This window comes from Nicotiana sylvestris, chromosome 5 (genome assembly GCF_000393655.2).
Source record: "Nicotiana sylvestris chromosome 5, ASM39365v2, whole genome shotgun sequence".
NCBI classification, from domain to species: Eukaryota; Viridiplantae; Streptophyta; class Magnoliopsida; order Solanales; family Solanaceae; genus Nicotiana; species Nicotiana sylvestris.
This window is the reverse complement of record NC_091061.1, coordinates 169,576,061-169,602,565: the sequence shown is the minus strand read 5'-3', so window position 1 is coordinate 169,602,565 and position 26,505 is coordinate 169,576,061. Positions and strand designations below refer to the sequence as shown.

Genomic DNA, 26,505 nt, shown 5'->3' with positions numbered 1-26,505 from the left:
TTAACAGGTTTCGATTTTTCCTAAGGGCCTTACTTTCTGAGTACGGACTTCGGACGTCTCCGAGCTATTTTTAGAGTGGGCATAGTCTTTCATATTCAGGCATTGCATGATAGGTTTGGTGCCTCCGAGATTCGATAGCCTAGGTCATCTGAATCTTTATCAATTGATAGTCCCCGAGTAGGGGTAGCCCGTGGGTTTTAGGATCCAGGATCGAAGAAACAAAATGCGCATTAATAAAGTGTAAGAAAGTAGAAATTTCTTTCATTGCTTATTATACAAGATACGTGATTGAAGGCGCATAAAACTTGTGTTGTGGCAAGAGCGGAATATACGGGCATGGTTCGTATGACCGTTTGATCCTTACAATGAATCCTAACCACCAAGCCTTATCTTTTGGCACATAAAATTTTCTTTTCCCTTGCTAAAGATCTTAATCTAGGAGTAATGGCCCCTAGTATTCGAGGTCGAACATGTGAGGGCTTAGATATTGTTGATCTGATTCCAACGATTACAGATTTTGGTTTAGAGACAATCTTTAAATCAAAGGTAGCACGTTTTACTATTGCCTCGTTAAAAACCTTGCCGGAAAACCCACTTCGGAATAAAACTAGTTCAAGAGAAAAAGAGTGCAACATGTGCTTTCAGACCTAATAGCCATATCTGCCCTTGGCCGAGTAACTGCATGCATTAGTCCGTAATATAACCAAATTTAAAAGGAATTAAGTTTATACCCTAACAGTAATACCGCTTTAAGTGTGCCACATTCTAGTTATTTGGTAGTTGTACGTCGTTGCGAGCTTCGAGTTTATATGAGCCTTTGCCAGTTATTCCGACAACTTGGCATGGTCCTTCCCAATTTGGGCTCAGTTTCCCTTCGCTTAGGTTCCTTGTGTATAGTGTTACCTTTCTCAATACCAAGTCCCCGACTCAAAAGTGTCGGAGGCTGGCTCTTCGATTGTAATACCTTTCTAGTTGCTGCTTATGGGCAGCCAACCGGACCAGGGCGTCCTCCCGTCTTTTATTCGATGTTTCTAGGTTCGTGATCATGGCCTCAATGTTTGACTCTTTGGTAGCATACTGAAATATGAGGCTCGGTTCCCTCACCTCGACTGGTATTAAGGCTTCGGCTCTGTATACCAAGTAAATGGGGTGGCCCCGGTGCTCTATTTCAAAGTCGTACGGTATGCCCACAAGACTTCGGGCAAGATTTCCTTCCATTTACCTTTCGAAATGGTTAACCTCTTTTATAGGTTTAGGAGTATGGTATTGTTCGTCCATTCTGCATGCTCGTTCCCGCTAGGTTGATAAGGCATTGATAGTATCTTCTTGCTATTTTGTTCTTCGAAAAACTTACTCACCTTGCTGCCGATGAATTATTTCCCGTTGTCACAAATGATCTTGGCTAGTATCCCAAATTGACATATTATGTGATCCTAGATGAAGTCAATGACTTCTTTCTCTCGTACCTTAACGCTTGGGCCTTGACCCATTTCAAAAAATAATCAGTCATGAATAGTTTGAATTGAGCTTTACCGGGTTCCCATAGCAGGGGACCGACGATGTCCATTCCTCACTTCATAAATGGCCACAGAGACAAGATCAAGTGGAGCATTTCTCCCGGATGATGGATCATCGGGGCATGTCTTTGGCACTCGTTACATTTACGTACGAAGTCTTTCGCATCCTTCTCCATTTTGGTCCGGCAGTAGACGACTTTGATCAACTCCCGAACCAAGGATTCTGCCCCTAAATAGTCTTTGTAAGTGCCCTCGTGAACTTCTCTCATGGCGTATTTGGTCTCTCCCGGTCCCAAGCATCGGGCTAGTGGGCCAAAGACAAATCTCTTGAACAATGCCCCTTCGACCAAGCTAAATCTAGCAGCTTTGGTGCACAGGGCTCTTGATTCTTTGGGATCCGAATGCAATTTTCCTATATTCAAGTAGTCTATATATTTGTTTCTCCAATCCCAAGTTAAACTCATCGAGTTTACTTTGGCGTGACCTTTTTCTACCACTGAATTCATTAGTTGCACTACTGTTCCCGATCTGAATTCATCGGAATCAACCGACGACCCCAAGTTAGCTAGTGCATCAGCCTTACTATTTTGATCTTGGGGTACATGTTGCAGGGTCCATTCCCTGAATTAGTGCAAGGTTACCTACAACTTGTCCAAGTACCTCCGCATCCGATCTTGTTTTACTTCGAACGTTCTGTTGACTTGATTTATCACGAGCAAGGTGACGTATTTAGCTTTGATCACTTCGGCGCCAAGGCTCTTAGCCAATTCTAGACCTGCAATCATGGCCTCATACTTGGCCTCATTGTTTGTCAATTTCACAGTTCTAATAGACTGTGTAATTATACTTCCCATAAGTGGTTTAAATACGATACCCGAGCCTGAGCCCCTTCGCGTTAAAGGCACCGTCTGTGAAGAGGGTCCAGATTCCTGAAGTAGTCCTCGAAGTGAGCAGTAGTTACCTTTTGAATTCTAGTATTAAGTTCGGCGTAAAGTCGGTCACGAAGTCTGCCAAAATTTGAGAGTTTATGGCAGTTCGGGGTTGGTACTTAATGTCGTACCCGCTAATCTCCATGGCCCGTTTGGCCAATAGACCCGAGAGCTCAATCTTATACATGATATTCCTCAGTGAGTAAGAGGTTACGACACATATAGGGTGGCATTGAAAGTATGGCTTTAGCTTCCTAGAAGCACTTAGCAAAGCAAGTGCTAACTTTTCCAGTGAGGATACGTTGATTCGGCTTTGCCTAGCATTCTACTGACATAGTAAATAAGAAATTGCGTACCTTTTTCCTTCCAAACTAAAACACCACTTACCACTACCTCGGAAACGGCCAAGTAGAGGTACAATTGTTCATTCTTTTTTGCAGTGTGCAATAGGGGGGCTCGATAGGTACCGTTTGGGTTCTTCCAAAGCTTGCTAGCATTCTGAGGTCCAGGAAAAGTTATTCTTCTTCTTCAATAGCCAGAAGAGTCAATGGATTTTATCCAAGGACCTCGAGATGAACCGGCCTAGTACGGTTATACACCCGGTTAGCCTTTGAACTGCCTTGACGCTGTCCACCATGGTGATATCCTCTGTGGCCTTTATTTTGTCGGGGTTGATCTCGATCCCTCGATTGGATACAATAAACCCGAGGAATTTGCCCGATTCGACTCCGAATGTGCACTTCTCTGGGTTTAGTTTCATGTTGTATTTCCTTAATATGTTTAAGGTTTCCTGTAACTGCTTCAAATGGTCATGTGCTTGCAGGAACTTGACCAACATATCGTCAATATAAACCTCCATTGATTCCCCATTTGTTCTTCGAACATCCAGCTTACTAGGCATTGGTGGGTGGCACTAATGTTCTTTAATCCAAACGACATTACGTTATAACAATAGGTGTCGAATTTGGTAATGAAAGAAGTCTTTTCTTGATCATCCTAGTCCATTCGAATTTGGTTGTACTCGCAGTAGGCGTCGAGAAAGCTGAGTATCTCGTTCCCGACCGTCACTTCGATCATTCGATCGATGTTAGGCAAAGGGAAATACTCCTTAGCGCATGCTTTGTTTAGGTATTTGTAATCCACACACATTCTTAGCTTGTTTCCCTTCTTAGGTACTACCACTACATTAGCTAACCAATCCGGTTATTTAAACTCCCGGATGGATCCTATTTTTAGAAGTTTGGATACCTCATCCTTGATGAATGCATGTTTGACCTCGGAATGTGGCCTCCTCTTCTGCTTAACCAGATGGTACTTTGGGTCCAAACTCAACTTATGAGTGGTTACCTCCGGTGGAATCCCTGTCATGTCAAGATGGGATCAAACAAAACAATTGACATTAGCCTTAAGAAAATTAATAAGTTTTTTCATGAGCTCGGAGGTTAACCCCATACCAATATATATCTTTCGATCTGGTAGGTGCTCGATTAATACGACTTGCTCTAACTCTTCAATCGTCGATTTGGTGGCGACAGTGTCATTAGGAGCTATGAAGGATCTCGAGACACTATACTCGTCCTTTTCGTCTGCTCCTCGTTCCCCCTGTTTCTTCGATTCGACCAAGGCCGGTATCAGTGATTGCTATTTAACCTCTACCTTTCTGGTAGGTTCTACATTCCTTAATGTCAAAACCGCAGGCACCGAAACCACCTCATCTATGATAAACATCTACTTTGTGGTTGTTTGTTCTTTGTAGACCGTCTCGACTCCTCCCCTCCCCCCCCCCGTATGGTAAATTTCAATGCGTGGTGCAAGGTCGAGGGTACCACGACCTCATTTTGTGAACCCATGGTCTTCCGAATAGAGCGTTGTACCTCATGTCCCCCTCGATCACGTAGAACTTTATTTCTTGGATTGTCCCGATGGTGTTCACTGGAAAGGTTATTTCTCCTTTAGTGGTCTCACACGCCATGTTAAATTCGTTCAACACCCGGACTTCTGGTACAATTTGGTCCTGTAATCACAATTGCTCTACGACCCACGATCTGATGATATTGGCCGAGCTACCTATATCAATCAGCACACATTTAACTCGAGATTTATTGATAAGTATGGATATTACCAGCGCATCATTGTGAGGTTATACGATGCCCTTGGTATCTTCATCGCTGAACAAAATGGCTCCCTCCGAGACAGAATCCCGAGTGCATTTTTCTCTTGTATAGATATTATAATGTGCTTTATCATTAGCCCTTGGGGGACATCGACTCATCCGATGATCATGTTGATCACATGCTGAGGCTCCACTTGTTCGACCTGTTTGGCGGTGTCCCTATTTTTGAAGTGTTTTGTGGCTCGATCACTCAAAAATTCTCGGAGGTACCCGTTGTTGAATAACCAAGCAACTTCTTCTCTTAACTGTCGGCAATCTTCAGTCCTGTGGCTATGAGTATCGTGATATTTACACATTAAATTGGGATCTCTTTGGGTCATATTAGACTGCAAAATTCGGGCCCACTTAATCTCTTTATACATCCTATGGCTGACATGATGTTGGCGGCGTCCACATTGAAGTTGTATTCCGATAATCTCGGTGCTTCCCTGCTCCTGGGCGGCCTATCAACCCCATTTATGCTCATCAGGCCTTGACCACAAGGCCCTCGATCGCTTCTCTTCTTGTTCCTTACGGGATGATGCCCAGATCCATTTCCCTTTTGATCCACATTGTATAGTTGATACCAATCTCGGACCGGTCTTGGATCTTGATCAATGGCCCTCATAGACCTATCGTCGACTCTGATGGGGTAAACAAATTCAGAAGGGGCCCCGAGTTGGTCGTCCTCGACCCTGATCTTTGATTGGTACCTGTTGTGGATGTCGTCCTAGGTTACTGCCAAGTACTCTACCAAATTTTATTTCAATTTGTTGAGAGTCCAAGGAACTTCAGGGGTTGAGCCCCTGAGTGAATGCCTGAATGACCCAATTATCTGCAACCGGAGGTAGGTCCATCCGTCCATCTGGAACCTTAACACGAACTCCCTGAACATCTTGTTGTTCTTCTGTTTGACCTTGAAAAGGTCTGACTTTCTAGTATCGACCTTGATGGCCTCGACATAGGCCTTTACGAAAGCATCTACAAGCATAGCAAATAAATCAATGGAATTTGGGGGCACTTTGTGATACCATATCATTTCCCCCTTGGACAAAGTCTCTGCAAACTTCTTCAATAATACCGACTCGATCTCATTGTCTTCTAGATCATTCCCCTTGATTGCGCATGTGTAGGAGGTCATGTGCTCATTTGGATCCGTGATCCCATTATATTTGGGGATGTCGGGCATACAAAACTCTTTGGGATCAGCTTTGGTGTCGCGCTCGGGGGAAAAGGCTTCTAGAATTTTTTTGCAGTTCAGTCCTTTAAATATCGAGGGTGCCTTCGGGATCTGATCGACCCTAAAGTTGTATGTTTCCACCTTCTTGTCATTAACCTCAATCTTGTTCTGACCCGACTTCACTCATTTTAGTAACTCTTCGAGCATATTCATCACCTCGGGATTTACCCCGGCTCTACTTCACTCGGTCTCTCGATAATTCGCTCATCCCTTCGAGTGCTTTCTCGGTATAGTTCGGACTCGACCCTGTTGGGGGCGTGGCTTTGATTCTGCAGGAGCGCTATCGTCGCCTGTTTAATTTGCAATATTTCAAAGATCAGCCGCAGGCTTACCCCATCACCTTCGCCTTCGGGTACTTCTCGAGCTGTTGGTCAGGGTCTCCCGTGAATACTATTTTCGGGATCAGTTGGCAAATTGACGTTGATGGCCACCTACGAGTTAACATCAACCGGATCGACGATTGGGACACCGTTGGGATCAACAGGAAGCACCTCGTTACTGAGCACCAATTTTGCCGTGATGGCCAAACTCCGCGTCAATGTTCAAGTGAGCTGATTTAGAGTTTGATATTTTTGGGCTGGCCTGAAATCAAGAATTCAAAGAACAATCGTAAATTAGGGTGTATTATGGAGATTCATATCAAATTATCACTATTATCCTTAGCCCCACGGTGGCGCTAAACTGTTTATCTCAAAATTGGGTAACAATTAAATTTGCATATGATTTTAAGGAAATGTAACTTAATCTAACACGAACAATTAAAAATATCAAATAAATAAGTTAGGAGTGAAATAGACGTTCAAACTAGTTGCAACACTATGATCAAGCCTGAATTAGGCTAATGAATTACCTCGTTCTCGTTCAGACCCTCAGTTCAAGCCCAGGTGTGAATGAAGAACAGAGAGCAAAACTTTAACAATAGCTAAAAGGCATAAACTAAACTTATATCACTTTGATTCGTGTATTACAATGTGTTTTACAAAAGAAAAATTTCCCCTTTATATAGTATGGGAATTTCATCCCTAGTATAAGTCTAATAAAGATAAAAATCTTCCCTTCCCAGTAATTATTGATCCATAATCGACATCGAGCGAGATCCACGCCGTGATATCCGGTTAGGTGCGAATATCATGGCCCTCGATCCGTCATGCATAACCGTTCACCGTGTTTCCCAAAGTCTTAGAACTCATTCCTGGCCTGGGGTGCGTCGCTTTACCATATCCGATGTCAAACACATCATTCATTCTTCGTGGATCTCGATACGAAGGGTCTTTAACCTCGATTATAATCGCGTGCATCTGTGCCCTTCCTCCATTTTCTCACCTGAAAATCGGGGTAGACATTATCCCCGATTTTACCCGTACATAACGTAAATACCGAATATAGAGAAAATTTTACCCTCAAATACTCATTGATAAAGGATAATCTAAAAATTAGTTAAAAAAGACCCAAAAAAACTAAGATAAGATTATTACCTATGATATAATAAATTTCAATACAAGAGAATTTGCAGAGCTCTAAAATCTTGGTTTACCTGTTGCTGCTACTTACTTCTATTACCAAAGGGAAAATGGTATCGATGGCCGTCGTGGATCTTGAAGCTTATCCAAGAGATATTTTTTTATTTATATTCAACCTTTTTGCGAAGATTGTCCTTCTTAATTATTGGAATAACTTCTCAACTCTCGTCTATATGAGTATAGCAGAAGCAAGCTCAATTTCCGTAGTTAGACTTGAGTACGCCCGATCTCTAGAAATTTTACTCAAAAAATTAAATTTTACTCTAAAGTGTTATGCCTCCTTAAAATATTAATATTTCTAAAATTTAGAGAAATATTAATATAGCAAGATGTTCATCACAAGGAGCCACATCAAGTGAAGCTGATATGCTCTATAGAGGCAAAACATAAGCGGTCCCCTAAACTTCGGCCATTTTTTTTATTTGAACACCTAAACTAAGGTAGGTACCTATTGAGCACTTTAAGTGAACACAAATTGTGTTAATTAGACACACATTGCTGATATGGCAGTGTGTGTAAAACACCACTTGTGTTGAGCGCGTGAGAACAAGAAGATTCTTTCTTCTTTAATATTTTCCTTCAATCTCCTTCTTCTTCCTTTGTGCCGCCACCATCTCCACGACTATAACAGCTGCTTCAGCACCACCACGCTTCCTCTACCACCATTCCAATCACTCTCTACCTTTCAAATTCAATTCCAGTGACAAAACATTACAATCAACACCAGAAATCTTTTTAAGAATACACTTCACATTCAATAGAAAATTGTCAACTAGGAATGAAAGAAGCATTGTTTGCCGCATCGCTACCACCACGAAGCTAAAGCCCAGAAGAAAACCCACCTGAGGATCTAATGGTCGCCATCGAAGGACAATTGTAAGCGGTTATGGAAGTAGCCTTGCGAGATTTGAAGATGAAGAGGACAAGTCTATTAGAGCACCTTTCTAGTGAGGGACTACTGCGGTGGTGGGTTTGGATGCTGCTAATAGGGGTGGCAAATACATTTGCCTGCTGAAAGTTGCAATAGATGGTAGCTGAAAAGATAATGGTGATAATCAACAAGAGTTATTGAGTTATGAGCTTTCAAGTCTCGACTACAATCCAATAGTTCCGGCAGTGTTCATTGGCGGCGAAATAGTGGGTGGGGAAAGTGACAAGTCTTCATCTCCAAGGGTTCTTCAATTTTGGCTTTTTTTCTTTAGTGACGTATTTTTTTTCTTATTAGTCGTACTTTTTTGGCAGCAAGTGAAATATACACGCATTAGTTTGTTTGGAGCTGCAAATATGTGTTTAATTGGCACAATTTGTCTTCGCTTAAAGTGCCCAATAGAAACTACTACTAGTTTAAGTATCCAAATAAAAAAATGGCCAAGTTTCGGGCCACCTATGTATTCTGCCCTCTATAAATATGTAGATTACCATCTTTGGCGCTAAAAAGGTGCCATGAAAATATATTTTATTGTAAAAATTGTTTAACCAGAAAATAAGAATTTCGGTCAAAACTTATTTTAAAAAGTACACCGGCTACTGATAATCAAATAAAAGAATATTTTTGCAATGGAAAACGAAAATGAGAATGAGAAATAGCAAAGCAATCGGTATAAAGCAAAATAAACAAGTATATTCCAATAGTAATCAGAACGTGTCCATACAAATGTCATTTCTCTTCCTTTTATTGCTATTTCTAAGTACAACGTCTCTTCCCTCTCATAATCGAGTCATTATGAGCATTTAATGACATTAATGAAACGTTATAACTGGTAACCGTAACTATTTCGTGAAGATTCTGTAACGTTTCTAATCATTCAAGCTCATTAATTAAAGATTAGTGAATCTGTACTTTTTGCTGTCTTGATTCATTCCACCGGTGTCCCTTCAAATTATGAAGAGACCCGAGCGACCGTTTCTTCTTGTCTTCTAGACGATTTGCTCGTACTTATTAAGACTCGCGTCTATTTAAGTACTTTTCGTCAACTGTCACTTTTCTAATGATCCATGTTTCTTGCTATGTCAGCCACATAATTAATTTCAAGTGTAATATTGATTTTTTCTAATACAAAAATATTATTTAAATTGCGATTATCAACGTTGCCTTTTGCTATTTCACGGGGTCGCCAATCTATATGAGAGATAGTGAGACTGCATTTTCGTATTTGGCCGATTAATTTAATTGATTTCGTTTATTGAATATTGAGGGCGGAAATCTAATTGATCAAAAGTTGGAAGAGCGGTCTTGAAATAACATTGAATTAATTTCTCGACGAAATACCTCGATAATCTCTTAAAATTGAAAAAACAATTGTACTTAAACACATCAATCAAGAATTGTACTTGTTGAATACCTGAACTTAAACCAACTTGTGTCTATTAGACACAACTCGTGACATGGAATATTGTATAGCTTTTTATGAACCAGGTGGCCTTTTATGATTCATTAATTTTGTTAGCTCGTTGCACCTGTAATTCGTCCATTATTCATTTGTTACTAGCTAGTCATAAAGGATTCATAGGTACACATTACCTGAGGTTGGAGTACCTAATACGTACAATTCTAAGTTGAAGCGTCTAAGTGATAATTATTGCCAATTTTAGCGGGCTGCCTTTGTATTTTGCCAAATACATAACGCAATTCTAAATACTCGACGTACTGCGTTAATAAATCTAAGTTTTTGTGACGTTCCAGAATACTCCCTAATCGTGGTTGGCGCCCAGCTAACACTACCTGCCAGGCGAACCAGCTTATACCATACACTTAGCATTTATTCAAAGCTCAACCAAAATAAATGCAAGTTCCTAACATTTTATTTTAATAATTAATGCGAATGATTAATGATTCAAATTCTACCATAAATATAACGACCCGGCTGGTCGTTTTAAGAATTTTACGCCCCGATCCCCTATTAACTGCTTTTTCCGTGTTTGTTTATGCTATTTTGATTTACCGGGATGTTTGGTTTTGAGTTTCGAAGAGTTTTGGGACACTTAGTCCCTAAATGAGAGTTTAAGTTTTAGAATTTGGACCGTAGTTGAAACAGTATGAAGACGGCCTCAGAATGGAATTCTGTTGGTTCCGTTAGCTCCATTGGGTGATTTCGGGCTTAGGGGCGTATTCGGATTGTGTTTTGGAGGTCCATCGCTAATTTAGACTTGAAATGCCGAAAGTTGAATTTTGAAGTTTCCGGTTCGATAGTGAGATTTTGATATCGGGGTCGAAATAGAATTCCGGAAGTTGGAGTAGCTCCGTAGTGTTGAATGTGACGTGTGTGCAAAATTTCAGATCATTCGGACGAGGTTTGATAGACTTTTTGATCGAAAGCATAAATTGAGAGTTTTTTGGGTTCTTGGGCTTGAAGCTATGGTTAATTCGATGTTTTGATGTTGTTTTAGGCGTAATAAGGATTGGTATAAGTATGGATAGTGGTATATGACTTGTTCGTGCTTTTGGTTGAGGTCCCGGGGGCCTCGGGGTGATTTCAGATGGTCAACGGGGGGTTTTGAGTTTGGTTTGGCAGCTGAAGCTTTTCCATTGATGTCATAACTGCACCTGCGGCTAGGGAACCGCAGGTGCAGACTCGCAAAAGCGGGCATAAAGCCGCAGATGTGGCCACAAATGAAGGCAGCAGAGACTGCAGAAGCGGAAGGGTGACCGCATCTGCAGGACGCAGATGCAGAATCTGGGTCACAGGTGCGAAGATGGAGGTTTTAGTGAAAATCATAAAAGCGGTTCCCTCAACCGCAAAAACGGTAATTTTGATCGCAGATGCAGATTTACTGGGCAGAAAATAAGAATTTCGAGGGTTTAGTTTCAAAAGTTAGAAAATTGGCTTGGAGATCGGGAGAGGGCGATTTTGGGAGGATTTTGAAGAGGAAATTAGTGGGTAACGATTCCTAATCCCTTTCTAGTTGTATTCCTATAATCTAATCTTAGTTTTGTCATTTAATTTTGGATTTGGGATGAAAATTGGGGGGAAATTTGGAGAAAGTTCTTAGATCTAAATTCGAGTTTTGATTGGGAATTTGACATTGGATTTGGATAATTTTGGTATGGTTAGACTCATAAGATATGAAGATTCTGAAAATGTAAATTTTACTCGATTCTGAGACGTGGCCCGAGGGGAGTTTTGGTTATTTTACCTACTTTCGCCTATTAGCTTAGAATTTCTTTGTAGAATCAGTTACTTGAAGTGTTATTTACATTATGAAATTGAATTGAATAGATTTGGGCCATTTGGAGTCGAGTACTCGTGGCAAGAATGTGGTTTCGGGTTGATTTTGAGTTGATTCGAGGTAAATGGCTTGCCTACCCTTGTGTGGGAAAAATCTCCCCTTAGAATTTGATAGTGTTGATATTTAAGATGCCTTGTACGTGAGGTGACGAGTGCGTACTTGTGCTAATTGTTGAAAATCCTGTTTTCATTAAGTAACTTTAATTGTGTTTTCCCTTTCCTGTTTATTCTATTGTAATTAACCCTACTGTTAGCTTAGGGAATCATGTTTAATTGCTTTAATTATTTTATTTGCTCAAACTACATTACTTGAACTATGTGGAGCATGCTAAGTTAGAAATACCTGTTCTATCTTGGAGTGACATTGAACTTAATTGAGAATTCTTCGTGTTGTTGCTGCGTGTTTACTTTGGGACTACATGATGGTATACCGGGAGATCCCCTGCACATATATATATTGATTTGGACTGTAGTGCGGGATAGCAAGAGATCCCCATCACATATTGAGGTTACTAAGAGATCCCTTGGGATACCGAGAGATCCCTAGCATATATATTGAGGAGACTAAGAGATCCTCGGGATACCGAGAGATCCCCAACATATATATTGAGGATACGAAGAGATCTTAGAGATACTGAGAGATCCCCGGTACACATATTGAGGATACTAAGAGATCCTCGGGATACTGAGAGATCCCCGGTTGTTATCTCCGTGTTGAGCTATATTTCTTTCCGTGATTATCTTGTCCCTGTTATAATTGTTGTTGTTCTTTCAATCCTGTGTTACTTCTTACTGTCGTACTTAATTATATTGTCTTATTCTATACTGTTATACCTTGTATTTTATTTAACCGCAGTAGGGCCCTGACTTTCCTCGTCACTACCCGACTGAGGTTAGGTTTGGCACTTACTGAGTACCGCTGTGGTGTACTCATGCCCTTTCTGCGCATGTTTTTCATGTGCAGATTCAGGTACTTTCACTCAGTCTTATCACACTTGAGGCGAGGCGCTGTTGTAGAGAATCCGAGGTATATTTGCCGCGTCCGGAGACCGAAGAGTCCCTTTCTATTCTCAGTACTAGTATAGCCTTTCTGTAATTATCTTGTTGATAGACATTTCTGGAGTTAGAGCTTTTTATGTAATCTCTTAGCTTGTGATTCATGGGGTTCCGGATTTTGGGAGTGTTAAGTTGAAATTCTTGTACTGTTATATGCTGGGGGATATCATAAACACTGTTTCATTTTACTCGCTTTTTAATTATTTTCTTTTCTGCAATTATGTTCTTTTCCGCATTTGTTAGGCTTACTTAGTCGTAGAGACTAGGTGCCGTCACGACAGTTCACGGAAGACGAACTTGGGTCGTGACAATAAATATTTATGAATAATAATAACCAAAATTGATGAACAATACTTTAGCCCAAATCCCATACTAGACCATGGAGAATCTAAGAGAATTACAAAAGATTCAAGATCGGGTGTGTAAACCCCAATATGAAAGAGATTATGTAAATAAATGGTAAGGACTCTTTTGGCAGCCTCCACGAACAATGCGATGACTCACCTCAATAACCGGAACAACTCTAGCAAACCCGCCAGCTACTAACTCCATCGTCGCAAATAGTATCTGCATGGACATGCAGGTAAGGAGTGAGTTATACATGAACCCAGTAAGATTCTCAACCCTCCATTTTGAATGCCCCTGGAACAAGTGTTAGAAAACACAAATACACAACAACCAGCATGATATAATAAACACAACAAATATACAAAAATTCAATGTATATGTATCAACGGAATTAATAAGAATTAACCAACCAGAGTAAATATATCTCAACACAGTACATACTAAGGACTAGTCACTAAACGACAATGAGGAAATTAACCAGTACCCGATGAGTCTACGACGGCACCACAATGCCTCAAATATGTGATGGAGCATACACAATGCCCACTGAAGCATACATAATGCCCTAAATATATCAAGAAGCATATATAATGCTGGGGTGATGTACAAAGGCATACACAATGCCCCAACATCATGACTCACAACTGTATCAAACCATCAAATCCAACATCATGATTCATAGTCGCATCAAACCATCAAACTCAATATTATGGCTCACAGTCTTATCACACCATCTATCACGACCCTAAAATCGGACCCGGTCATGATGGTACCTTTCGTGAAGACAAGGCCAGCCGACATTTTTCCACTCCAGTTTTAAGCAGCTAAACATTAAGAATTAAGTTTAAAAACATAATGAATAATCCAAAAGAAAGCAGTGAATATTACAGTTTACGGAAATAAAATCCAAAATCGCGGACAAGACGACAATTTAAACCTTCTGCCCAGGCCTGAAATCCTTCATCGCGATCGCGGTCCCCTCATCGTGATCGCGAAGCACAAACTACCAGACTCTCAAATTTACCCCTATGCGAATGCGGATAGACCCACGCGAACGCGATGTATAGGACCTTACACCTACGCGATCGCGAACAGGACCATGCGAATGCGATGCACAACTCAAGGTCAAATCCCCTGGTTCACTTAACTCTACGCGAACACGACCTTCCCCACGCGTTCACGAACAAGAACCTCACAGCCTTACGCGATCGCGTCTCCAACTTCACGAACGCGAAGAACAAACTGGGCTGCCCCCATCACTGCCCTACGTGATCACGAGACTTCCTATGCGATCTCGAAGAAGAAATCTCTACAACAGCTGAAGCTCAAAATCTACAACTTTTCCAAAGCATGAAATGGTCCGATTGACCACCCGAAACTCACCCGAGGCCCCCGGGACCTCAATCAAACATGCCAACATATCCCATAACCTCATTCAAACTTGTTCCAACCCTCGGAACGCTTAAAACAACATCAAAACACCAAATTCACTTCGGATTCAAGCCTAAGAATTCCAAAATCTTCTAAATTTCGCTTTTGATCAAAAACTCAACCAAACCACATCCGAATGCCCTGAAATTTTGCACACACATCCCAAATGACACAACGGAACTACTGTAACTCTCGGAGTTCCATTCCGACCCCTATATCAAAATCTCACCTATCAACCGCAAATTGCCAAAAATTCAATTTCGCCAATTCAAACCTAAATCTACTCTGGACCTCCAAAACTCATTCTGATCATGCTCCTAAGTCCCAAACCACCTCCCTAAGCTATCCGAACCATCGGAATCACATCGGAGCCTTCTAACACATAAGTCAACATCCGATTGACTTTTCCAACTTAAGCTTCCTCAACAGAGACTAAGTGTCTCAAATCTTACCAAATTTTTTTTGAATCCGAGACAACCAACCGGATCACATATAGAACTGATAGACAAAGCAATAAGTATCAGAAATGGGGGAAACGGATCGGTAACTCATGAGATGACTGGCCGAGTCGTCACATCCTCCCCAACTTAAATAAACGTTCGTCCTCGAACGAGTCAAGAAATATACCTGAAGCCTCAAACTGGTGAGGATATCTGCTCCGCATCTCCCGCTGGGTCTCCCAGATAGCCTCCTCCACGGGTCGACCTCTCCACTACACTTTCACTGAAGCTATATCCTTTGACCTCAACTTTCGAACCTGACGACCCAAAATAGCTACTGGCTCCACGTCATAGGTCAAATCATCATCCAACTAAACCGTGCTAAAATCCAGAACATGAGACGGATCCCCAATATACTTCCAAAGCATAGAAACATGAAATACCGGATGCACACTCGACCAGCTGGGTGGCAAAGCAAGCTCATAAGCCACCTCTCCAATCCTCCAAAGCACCTCAAAAGGGCCAATGAACCGAGGACTCAATTTACCCTTCTTTCTAAACCTCATAACATCCTTCATGTGTGAAATCTTCAACAGAACCTTCTCACCAACCATGTAGGACACATCTCAAACCTTCCTGTCAACCAACCAACTGAAGATCTACACCGTCTCCCATACAAAGCCTCATATGGAGTCATATGAATACTTGACTGGTAGTTGTTGTTATAAGCAAACTCTGCAAGCGGTAGAAATTGATCTCATGACCCTCCGAAATCAATGACACAATCACGAAACATGTCCTCCAATATCTGAATAGTAGCTCGGACTGCCCGTTCTTCAGAGGGTGAAAAGTTGTGCTCAACTCAACCTGAGTACCCAACTCTCGCTGCACAGACCTCCAAAACTGCGAAGTGAACTGAGTGCCCCTATCTGAGATGATGGAAACTGGGACACCATGCAAACGAACAATCTCCCGAATATAGATCTCTGCCAACCACTCTAAAGAATAGGTAGTACCCACAGGAATGAAGTGCGCGGATTTGATCAGCCGATCCACAATCACCCAAATAGCATCGAACTTTTTCAAAATCTGTGGAAGTCCAACTACAAAGTCCATAGTGATCCGCTCCCACTTCCACTCGGGAATATCCATCCGCTGAAGCAAGCTACCCGGCCTCTGATGCTCATATTTCACCTACTGACAATTGAGACACCGATCTACTAATCCCACAATATCCTTCTTCATTCTTCTCCACCAATAATGTTGTCTCAGATCCTTATACATCTTCGTGGCACCCCGATGATTGGAATACCACAAGCTATGGGCCTATTCCAGAATCAACTCCCGAAGCCCATCCACCTTGGGTACACATATCCGGCCTTGCATCTTCAACACCCCATCATCACCAATGTTCACATCTCTGGCATCATCATGCCGAACGTTGTCCTTAAGGACAAGCAAATGCAGATCGTCATACTAGCGCTCTCTGATGCGATCATATAAAGAAGACCGAGAAACAACACAAGCCAATACCCGACTGGGCTCTGAAATATCTAACCTCACGAACCGATTGGCCAAGGCCTGAACATCAACTGTAAGAGGTCTCTCCCCAACTGGAATATATACCAAACTCTCTATACTCACCGCCTTTCGGCTCAAAGCATCGGCCACCACATTGGCCTTCCCCGGATGGTACAATATAGTGATATCATAATCGTTTAGCAACTCCAACCATCTTCGCTACCTCAAATTAAGATCCTTCTGCTTGAACAAGTGCTGGAGTCTACGATGATCAGTAAGCACCTCACAAGACACACCATACAAGTAATGCCTCCAAATCTTCAACGCGTGAACTATGGCCGCCAACTCCAAATCATGAACGGTGTAGTTCTTCTCATGGGTCTTCAACTGACGAGAAGCATAAGCAATAACTCTACCCTCCTGCATCAATACACAACCAATACCAACTTTCGAAGCATCACAATATACGGTATATGAACTTGAAGCTGATGGAAAAACTAACACTGGAGTTGTGGTCAAGGCTGTCTTGAGCTTCTGAAAGCCCTCCTCACACTCATCCGACCATACAAATGAAGCATCCTTCTGAGTCAACTTGGTCAAGGGCGATGCGATAGACGAGAATCCCTGAACAAACCGGCAATAATAACCCGCCAAACCAAGAAAGCTGCGAATCTCTGTGGCTGAGGACGGTCTGGGCCAACTTTGAACCGCCTCTATCTTCTTCGGATCAACCTGAATACCCTCGCTAGACACCACGTTCCCCAAGAAAGCCACTGAACTGAGCCAAAACTCACACTTGGAGAATTTTGTATAAAGCTTCTCCTCCCTCAATCTCTGCAACACAACTCTCAAATGCTCTGCATGCTCCTCTTGACTACGTGAATACACCAGAATATCATCAATGAAGACAATAACAAACGAGTCGAGATATGGCCGGAACACGTTGTTCATCAAATGCATGAACGCTGCTGGGGCATTGGTCAGCCCAAAAGACATCACCAAGAACTCATAATAACCATATCAGGTCTTGAAAGCTGTCTTAAGAATATCCGAGTCCCTGATCTTCAACTGGTGATAACCCAAACGGAGATCAATCTTGGAGAACACTCTCGCTCCCTGAGGCTGGTCGAATAAATCATCAATGCGAGGCAATGGATACTTATTCTTAACTGTTACTTTGTTCAATTACCTAAAATCAATGCACATCCTCACTGTGCCATCCTTCTTCTTTACAAATAGAACCGGCGCACCCCAAGGTGACACACTAGGCCGAATGAACCCCTTATCAAGGAGTTCCTGAAGCTTCTCCTTTAACTCTTTCAACTCCACTGGTGGCATACGATACGACGGAATAGAAATGGGCTGAGTGCCCGGCACTAGGTCAATACCAAATCAATATCCCTGTCCGGTGGCATGCCCGGCAGGTCTGCGAGAAACACATCGGGAAAATCCCTCACAACTGAAACAGAATCAATACTGGGAGTCTCAACACCGACATCCCTCACAAAGGCTAGATACAAAAGACAAGCCTTCCCAACCATATGCTGGGCCTTCAAGAATGAGATCACTCTACTAGGAACATAGTCAGTCACACCTCGCCACTCAATCCGTGGCACACCCGGTATAGCCAATGTGACTGTCTTGGCATGACAGTTCAGAATAGCACAACACGGAGATAGTCAATCCATGCCCAAAATGACATCGAAATCCACCATACACAATAATAGAAGATCCACACAGGTCTCCAGACCCCCAATAGTCACTACACATGACCGGTACACATAGTCTACAACAATAATATTGCCTATCGGGATAGATACATGAACAGGTGAAACAAGAGACACACGAGGCGTACTCAAATAACGAGTAAAGTATGATGAACCAGAAGAAAGGTGGAACTAGGATCAAATAATACAAAGGCATCACTATGGCAGACTGAAACAAAACTTGTAATAACAACATCTGAAGCAATAACATTGGGTCTAGATAGAAGTGCATAGAAACAAGCCTGACCGCCACCTGATCGACCTCCCCCTCTAGGACGACCCCTATCTGACTGACCTCCACCCCTAGCTGGTTGGGCGGGTGGTGGTGAAGTAATTGATGCTGAAGCCGATGACTGACCCCTCTACTGAGATGAACCTGCAAGACGGCGAGGACACTGTCTCCACATATGGCCTATCTATCCACACTCATAACAACTCCAAGGTGTTGGAGAAGGGGACTGAAGGGAACCCCTTGCACCGGAGTGACTAGCAGATGCACCTGGCATAGAAGAGCCCTGAACTGATGGAGCAGGAGACGAACTCTGAGCTGGAAGGGCACTAAGTGATGACTGCACCTGATGAGAACTGTGAGAACCATGACCCGATGACGCCCCACGATAACCTGGACGAGCTAGCTGAGCATGCCTGAAGGGACGGCCTCTGCCGTGTTGAAACTGACCTCTCGACGGAGCACCACTATAACTATCAGATCCTCGAGGCCTTTTGGCCTCCCTCTCCTCTCGCTCCTGGCGACGAACAAAATCAATCTCACGTGAAATATCCACAACCTCCTCGAAAGTAGCACGGGTCACCCTCTCCCTGGTCATGAAAATACAAAGCTGATAAGTGAGGCCATCAACAAACCTCCTAATCCTGTCTCTATCTGTCGGAACCAACTAAATCGCATGACGAGCTAACTCGGAGAACCTTATCTCATACTGCGTCACAGTCAACTCTCCCTGACGCAACCACTCAAACTGCTTGCGCAGCTCCTCTCTGCGGGACTGTGGCACATACTTCTCCAGAAAGAGAATGGAGAACTGCTGCCAGGTAAGGGGTGCTGCACCAACAGGCCTACACCTCTTAAAAGCCTCCCACCAAGTGAAGGCAGCTCTAGAAAACTGATAAATAGTGAAAGCGACCCCGCTGGTCTCCAGAATACCCGTTGTACGAAGCATCCTCTGACACTTATCCAAGAAACCCTGGGCATCCTCGCCCTCTGCACCATTGAAGGTCGGAGGCTGAAGTCTACCAAACCTCTCCAACCTACAATGCTCGTCCTCTGGCATGGCAGGAACTACATAGTCCTGAGCAGCTGCAACCGGCTGGGCTGGATGTGCCCCCGGTGTCTGAAGTCCCTGCACGACCTGCTCAGGTGTGCAAGCGGTGGGAGTCTGATTGCCTCCCCCGACCTAAGAAGTAGTTGCGGCTGTAGTGACTGAAACCGCCTGAGCTAGGCCAGTGCAAACTGATAGAATCTGAGTCAAGGCCTTCTGAAGACCTGGAATCACAATGGGCACAACTGGTGCCTGAGCTGGTGCTGCTGGAGCGTCCATAACTGGAACCTGATCCTGAACTGGGGCGGCTAGTGGATCTGCAGGTACTGCCCTAGCTGCTGTACGGGCCACACCTCTGCCCCTACCGCGACCACAACCACGTCCTCGGCCTTTAGTGGCCACAGCTGGTGGTAGTGGTGGTCGTCCATCCTGACCGGTAGCGCGTGTCCTCACCATCTGTGAGAGAATAGAATGACAGAAGTTTAGTACTCGGATCAACAAATTCGCAATACAAGAATTTCAAGAATATGAAGTTTTTCCTAAAGGTTCTGCAGCCTCTCGAGGATAAATACAGACGTCTCCGTACCGATCCGCGGGAATCTACTAAACCTGCTCATGACTCGTGAGACCTATGTAACCTAGGCTCTGATACCAACTTATCATGACCCTAAATCCGGACCTAGTCGTGATAGCACCTCTCATGAAGACAAGGCCAGCTGACACTTTCCCACTTCAGTTTTAAGCAGTTAAACATTAAGAATTAAGTCTAAAAACGTAATGAATAATCCAAAAGTAAGCAGTGAACATTACAGTTTGTGGAAATAAAACCTAAAACCGCGGAAGGGACGACTATTTAAACCTTCTGCCCAGGCCTGAAATCTTTCATCGCGATCGCGGGACCCTCATCGCGATCGCGAAGCACAAACTACCAGACCCTCAAATTTACCCTTATGCAAACGAGAATAGACCCACGCGAATGCGATGCACAGGACTTTACACCTATGTGATCGCGAACAGGACCACGCGAACACGATGCACAACTCAAGGTCAAATCCCTTGGTCCACTTAACTCTACGCGAATGTGACCTTTCCCACGCGTTCGCGAACAAGAACCTCACAGTCTTACGCGATCGCTTCTCTAACTTCGCGAACGCGAAGAACAACCTGGGCTACCCCCATCACTGCCCTACGCGATCGCGAGACTCCATACACTTTCGCGAAGAAGAAAACTCTGTAACAGCTAAAGCTCAAAATCTACAACTTTTCCAAAGCATGAAATGGTCCGATTGACCACCCTAAACTCACCCCGAGGCCCCCAGGACCTCAACCAAACATGCCAACATATCCCATAACCTCATTCAAACTTGTTCCAACCCTCGGAACGCTCAAAACAACATCAAAACACCAAATTCGCATCAGATTCAAGCCTAAGAATTCCAAAAACTTCTAAATTCCGCTTTTGATAAAAAACCCAACCAAACCACATCTGAATGCCCTGAAATTTTGCGCACACATCTCAAATGACACAACGGAACTATTGCAACTCTCGGAATTCCATTCCGACCCCTATATCAGAATCTCACCTATCAACCGAAAATCGCCAAAAATCCAATTTTGCTAATTCAAGCCTAAATCTACTCCGGACCTCTAAAACTCTTTCCAATCACGCTCCTAAGTCCCAAATCACCTCCCGAAGCTATCCGAACAATCAGAACTCACATCCGATCCCTCTAACACATAAGTCAATATTTGGTTGACTTTTTCAACTTAAGCTTCCTCAAAAGAGACTACGTGTCTCAAATCTTACCAAATCCTTTCCGAACCCGAGCCAACCAACCCGATCACATATAGAACCGATAGACAAAGCAATAAGAAGCAGAAATGGGGGAAACATAGCGGTAACTCATGAGACGACTGGCCGGGTCGTCACACCATCAAACAACTTATAAAGATATTTTTTTAAAAAAATATTTTTCATAAATAATATATTTGTGGTTAGTCAAAGATCACTGATCTGCCAAGCACACACTTGTCCCAATATATAGACCGAGCAGATAAAAATATATTTTTCAAGATAAATTTTGAAAAGCAAGTATCAAAGCTTAAATCCCACATACCTTGCTAAACGGCATGTATCCCGACCTTGCAACGTCCAAAACACCAATTACACAACATCTAACGGCCTCAATCTCTCGATGCCAACTAATTAATGGTTGACTTCTTATTGATCCAAATATTCAAATTGTGTGCAACCTATAAATTAATATAAGAATAGTGTTACCTCCCTTTTCCCAACAACTCCATTACTCATTTTTCTAAATAAATATTTATCACAATTTAAGTTTTCTATTCTCGAAATCTTTCTTCAACTTCTACTAAGTATATTGGGAACTTACCAGAAATAGTAAACAGTAAGTTTACATGTCTATCTCTTCATACTAGTTCAATAGGAATGCAACTAAAAAATTTAAAATCTTTACATACACTAAAATTATTTGGAGTACAACTCTGACCCAGATCGATCGAGCAGTTTGCCATAATTTATTGCGTAAAGAAAATCTAAATTTTTTAATTATTATTTATGGCTATTCTCGTATCCAAGTCAATTGTAACTCACCATATACAATAAATTATTTATTACACCACAAGAATCAAAATTAAAAGAATTCTACTAAAAAATTAAGATTTGGAGTTTAAGTAATACCCGAAATTATCAGTAAGCACTTGAGATTTCTCAGTCGTTGTTAACCCGATTTCAAATACTCTGTCAGCTTTACTTTTGCCCCTTTGTTTTGCTTCTCCGTGCACTGTTGAGTAGTGTCAAGTAGGGCTGTTCAAAACCGAACCGAAATCGTTAACCGAACCAAAATCGTTAGCCGAACTGAACCGATGGCTTATTGGCTTATTGGTATCGGATTATCGGGGTAATAAATAGGGAATGGATTGAGATTTTATAATTAACCGCTTAACAGTTTGGGAGCGTATTATTCAATTTTCTTGTCGGGTAAACCGTTAACCCGTTAATTTTATTTTTTTTATATTTATACTTTTACCCCTATGTATATAAATACTATTGAAACCCTAAATGACTAAATCCCTAATTTCTATTTTCTAATTCTCAATTGATTACCGAACTAATGTGCTTTTCTGGTTTTACAAATTTGATTAATATGTATATGACAATATGTGTAGTCTTGGTATTGATGAAATGGACGTATGTGTAATTGAGAATGTCCAGACTGTGCATGTGTTATGCATCTTGTATGTATTTGGGGTGTGTAAACTGTAAAGTGAAGGTGTGAGAATACAAGGACGAAAGGAATATCTGTTGGTTAACATGTGTATGACAATATGTGTGGTCTTGGTATTGATTAAATGATTGTTCAATTTTTTTAATTTGGTTTAGTCGATAAGCCGCCCGATAATTGTTAATTCGATACCAATCTGCCTATTATCTTATTGGATAACTAGCTGATTACTATATTTATAATTCGATAACCGTTAAGCCGAACCGTTAAGTGTAGTTATCCGTCCGATCCGCTCGATAAGCACCCGTGCCAAGCACTCTCCCTTTCAAGTTCTTTTTGATTTCTCATATCTGCAGACTTAATTTGATTTGTTCCTGTGGCTTCCTTTAATTTTTTTTCTGGATCAAAGTAATAGTCCAAACATAAGTTCGTGCTCTTGCCGTCATTAGCTTCTTCAAAGTTTCTCTTTGAATTGATACTCCTTTTTTATTTTCTTATCAAATATGAGACCTAATATACTCATAACCTTCTTCCAAGATAATGTCACGTGAGCAATTAAAAGTGGGAGCTGGCCCACTTGTTAAACTTTACATAATAAACTAAAGTCACTTCCTCCTAGTTTTCACTATATAATATTCTCTCCGGTTCACAATAAGTGACCAATTTACTTTTTCATTTTGGTTCAAAATAAGTGTCCAGTTAGGTAATCAAGAAAAAATTTAATTTGTTTTTATTCTTTTACCCTTATGTGTATATCCCAAAAAAGTTTTTTCACTCCTCACTATAACTATGTGACCAATATTTAATAAAGGTAATTTAGTCATACTAAGTATTTTTGTATAAGATTTAGCATTTTCTTAATGAGTGTGCTAAAAAGAAACTGGTCATTTATAGTGAACCGGAGGGAGTATGCAATTAGCGCACTAGCCAGTTTTAAATTATTTATTATATAAATATTTTCAGCAATAAATATATATGTGCTTATATCAATATAGTTAATAATTACCCGCTTTAATATGTAACCCGTTAAAATTAGTAAACTATAGTTAAAGAAATAACTTAAAAGTCTACTCTTAAAATATCGAATTATTACAGGTCTATCTTAAGGCCGCATTAATAGAGCAACTCTAAGAAATCGTGAACATTATATATATATATATATATATATATATATATATATATATATATATATATATATCACACACACATATAGGGGTGCCAATTGACTCAATGAATGATCCAACAGTCCCAACTCATAGAACTTTCAACAATCTATAGACACATAAGAAAGATTCGGAGTATCAATTTCTCTAGAAAATATCACATATAGCTCTAATTTCTCTTTTCATTTTCTTTTCCTTTTGTCATTTTTAATAGGACAATTAAACTATTTCACAACTTTCCCTTCTTTTTCAAACCTTTTCTTAGGGGTGATAAGGGAAAGAAGAGAGAATATAAGAATCAAACCAATATTTAAATGGTGCCATACGCATTGACAGATATTGTTCCCTCCTAATTTCTTCATCCCCAAATAGACCTGTTTCTTTTTTCTTCGGAAAGCTACTTTTGTAACATGATAAAATGGCCCCTCCCACTATGTAATATCACAAAAATAGAAATATTGGGAGCGATGAAAATCTCAGACGATAAAAGAAAATATTTTAAATGAGGCATAATAATTTATAAAGGTAAAGGGCCAAATATGTCCTTGTACTGTCCGAAAAGGTTTAAATTTACATTTCGTTATACTTTGAGTTCAAATATACTCCTGTCGTTATACTATTGGTTTAAATATACCCATTTTACGTTAAGTTTGTCCAAAATGGGCATCCAATCCTACGTGACACTGACATTTAATGAGGTGGATATCACACGGCTTGCCACCTCATTGCACCTAACCCATTTTACACCACACTTCTATTTTTTTCCACCACTGAATTTTTTCCCGCTCCGCTACTATTTCCACCATTACCGTTACCATGAAAAATATTGTATTTCAAATTTTAGTCTTTTATATATGGATTAGGGGCGTTGATGTGGTATGTCATATGGCATCCACCTCATCAAATGCTAGTGCCACGTAGGATTGGATGTCCACTTTGGACAAACTTACCATAAGAGGAGTATATTTGAACCAATAATATTACGGTGGGGGATATATTTGGACCCAAAGTATAACGAAGAGTATATTTAAACCTTTTCTCATAGTACAGGGATATATTAGACCATTTACCGAATTTATAATAATTTTGCTAATCGACCTACATATGATTTATCACTAATATAAAAGAGAAAACTTATAGAGAGAACAAAACCTCCTCCTAAAGAAAACTCTCTTAATGACTGCATTGTGGATGATATTATATTATTGTGTGAAGGAGGGATTTTCAATTTATAGAGGCCCACAACTTTTTTCTCCAAGAAAATGATTTGTCAAATATGGAAGAGATCTATATTTTTCTTTTATGAAAATTAATAATCAATTATGATTAATATTATCGTATTGTGATGACCTGATAGGTCATCTTTAACTTTAACCTTTATTTCTGTATTCTGAGACCTCGAACAGCTCCAGTTAGCCTTTCTCGATTTTGTATACGCATTCTGTATCTTAATCCAGGAGTTTTTTTATCTGAAAAATTGATAAAAATGTGAAATAATGCTTTAAAACTCATTTGAGTTGACTTCGGTAAACATTTTGAGAAAACAGACTTGAATTAGTGTTCTGATAGTTCTGGTGGGTCCGTATCATGATTTGGGACTTGGGCGTATACCCGGAATAGAATCCGGAGGTCCCTAGCTTGAATTATCGCCATTTGTTAAAAACTAGAAATTTGAAGGTTTAAAGATTTCAAAGTTTGACCACAAATTGACTTTATTGATATCGGGCTCGGATTGCAATTTTGAGAGTTGAAATAGCTCCGTTATGTCATTTGGGACTTACATACAAAATTTGAGGTCATTCCGGATTGATTTGACGTGTTTCGGCATGAGATATAGAATTGAAAATTTCATAAATTCATTAAGTTTCAATCGAGGTGCGATTTGTAGTTTCAACGTTGTTTGAAATGATTTGGGACCTCGAGTAGGTGCGTGTTACGTTATGGGACTTATTGGTATATTCGGACAAGGTCCCGAGTGGCCCGAATGAGTTTCATATGAGGTTCAGATCGTTTGAAGCATGTTGGCTAAGGCTGTTGGCAGAGCCATGGGTGCAGGTGCAGAGCCGCAAAAGCGGCAGTTCCATCTTAGAAGCGAATTTGGACTGGAAAGGGAAGAGTCATAGAAGCGGAATGCTGGGCGCATCTGCGCGTCCACAGAAGCGGACACTTCGATCGCAGAAGCGCAACGTTTGTTCGCACCTAAGCATGCGCAGAAGAGGAACATTTTCCGCAGGTGCGATGACTGACCTCCAGTGCTTCTCCGCAAAAGCGACATTTTTAGTCGCAAAAGCGATGCTGCAGATGCAGCCATTGTGTCGCAGGTGCGATTCTGGCAGAATGTTAAGGGGTCGAAATTGGTCATTTTTTTTTCATTTCTTCTGAGATTGGAAACCTCAATTTTGGCCGACTTTGGAGGAGATTTTCATGAGTTTGAATTGGGTAAGTGTTCCTTAACCGAGAATTGATTATATTTCGCAATTTCATACTCATTTACATCATTAATTAGTGAATTGAATGGAAGAAATGATATTTTTTATAAAATCTTCCAAAAATTAAAATTTAGGATTTGAAGGGCGATTTGATATCGGAATTCGATAATTTTTATATGGTTGAGCTCGTATCGAAATGTGTGTTCGGACGTCGTGAGTTTTGTCGGGTTCCAAGACGTGGG

General features: G+C 41.2%; 1 pseudogene; it reads right to left on the bottom strand.

Annotated features, from left to right (window-relative positions):
* LOC138869647 (uncharacterized) overlaps nucleotides 1–26,145 on the bottom strand; it is a 32,715-nt pseudogene extending 6,570 nt beyond the window's left edge.
* Between the last annotated feature and the right edge of the window lie 360 nt (nucleotides 26,146–26,505).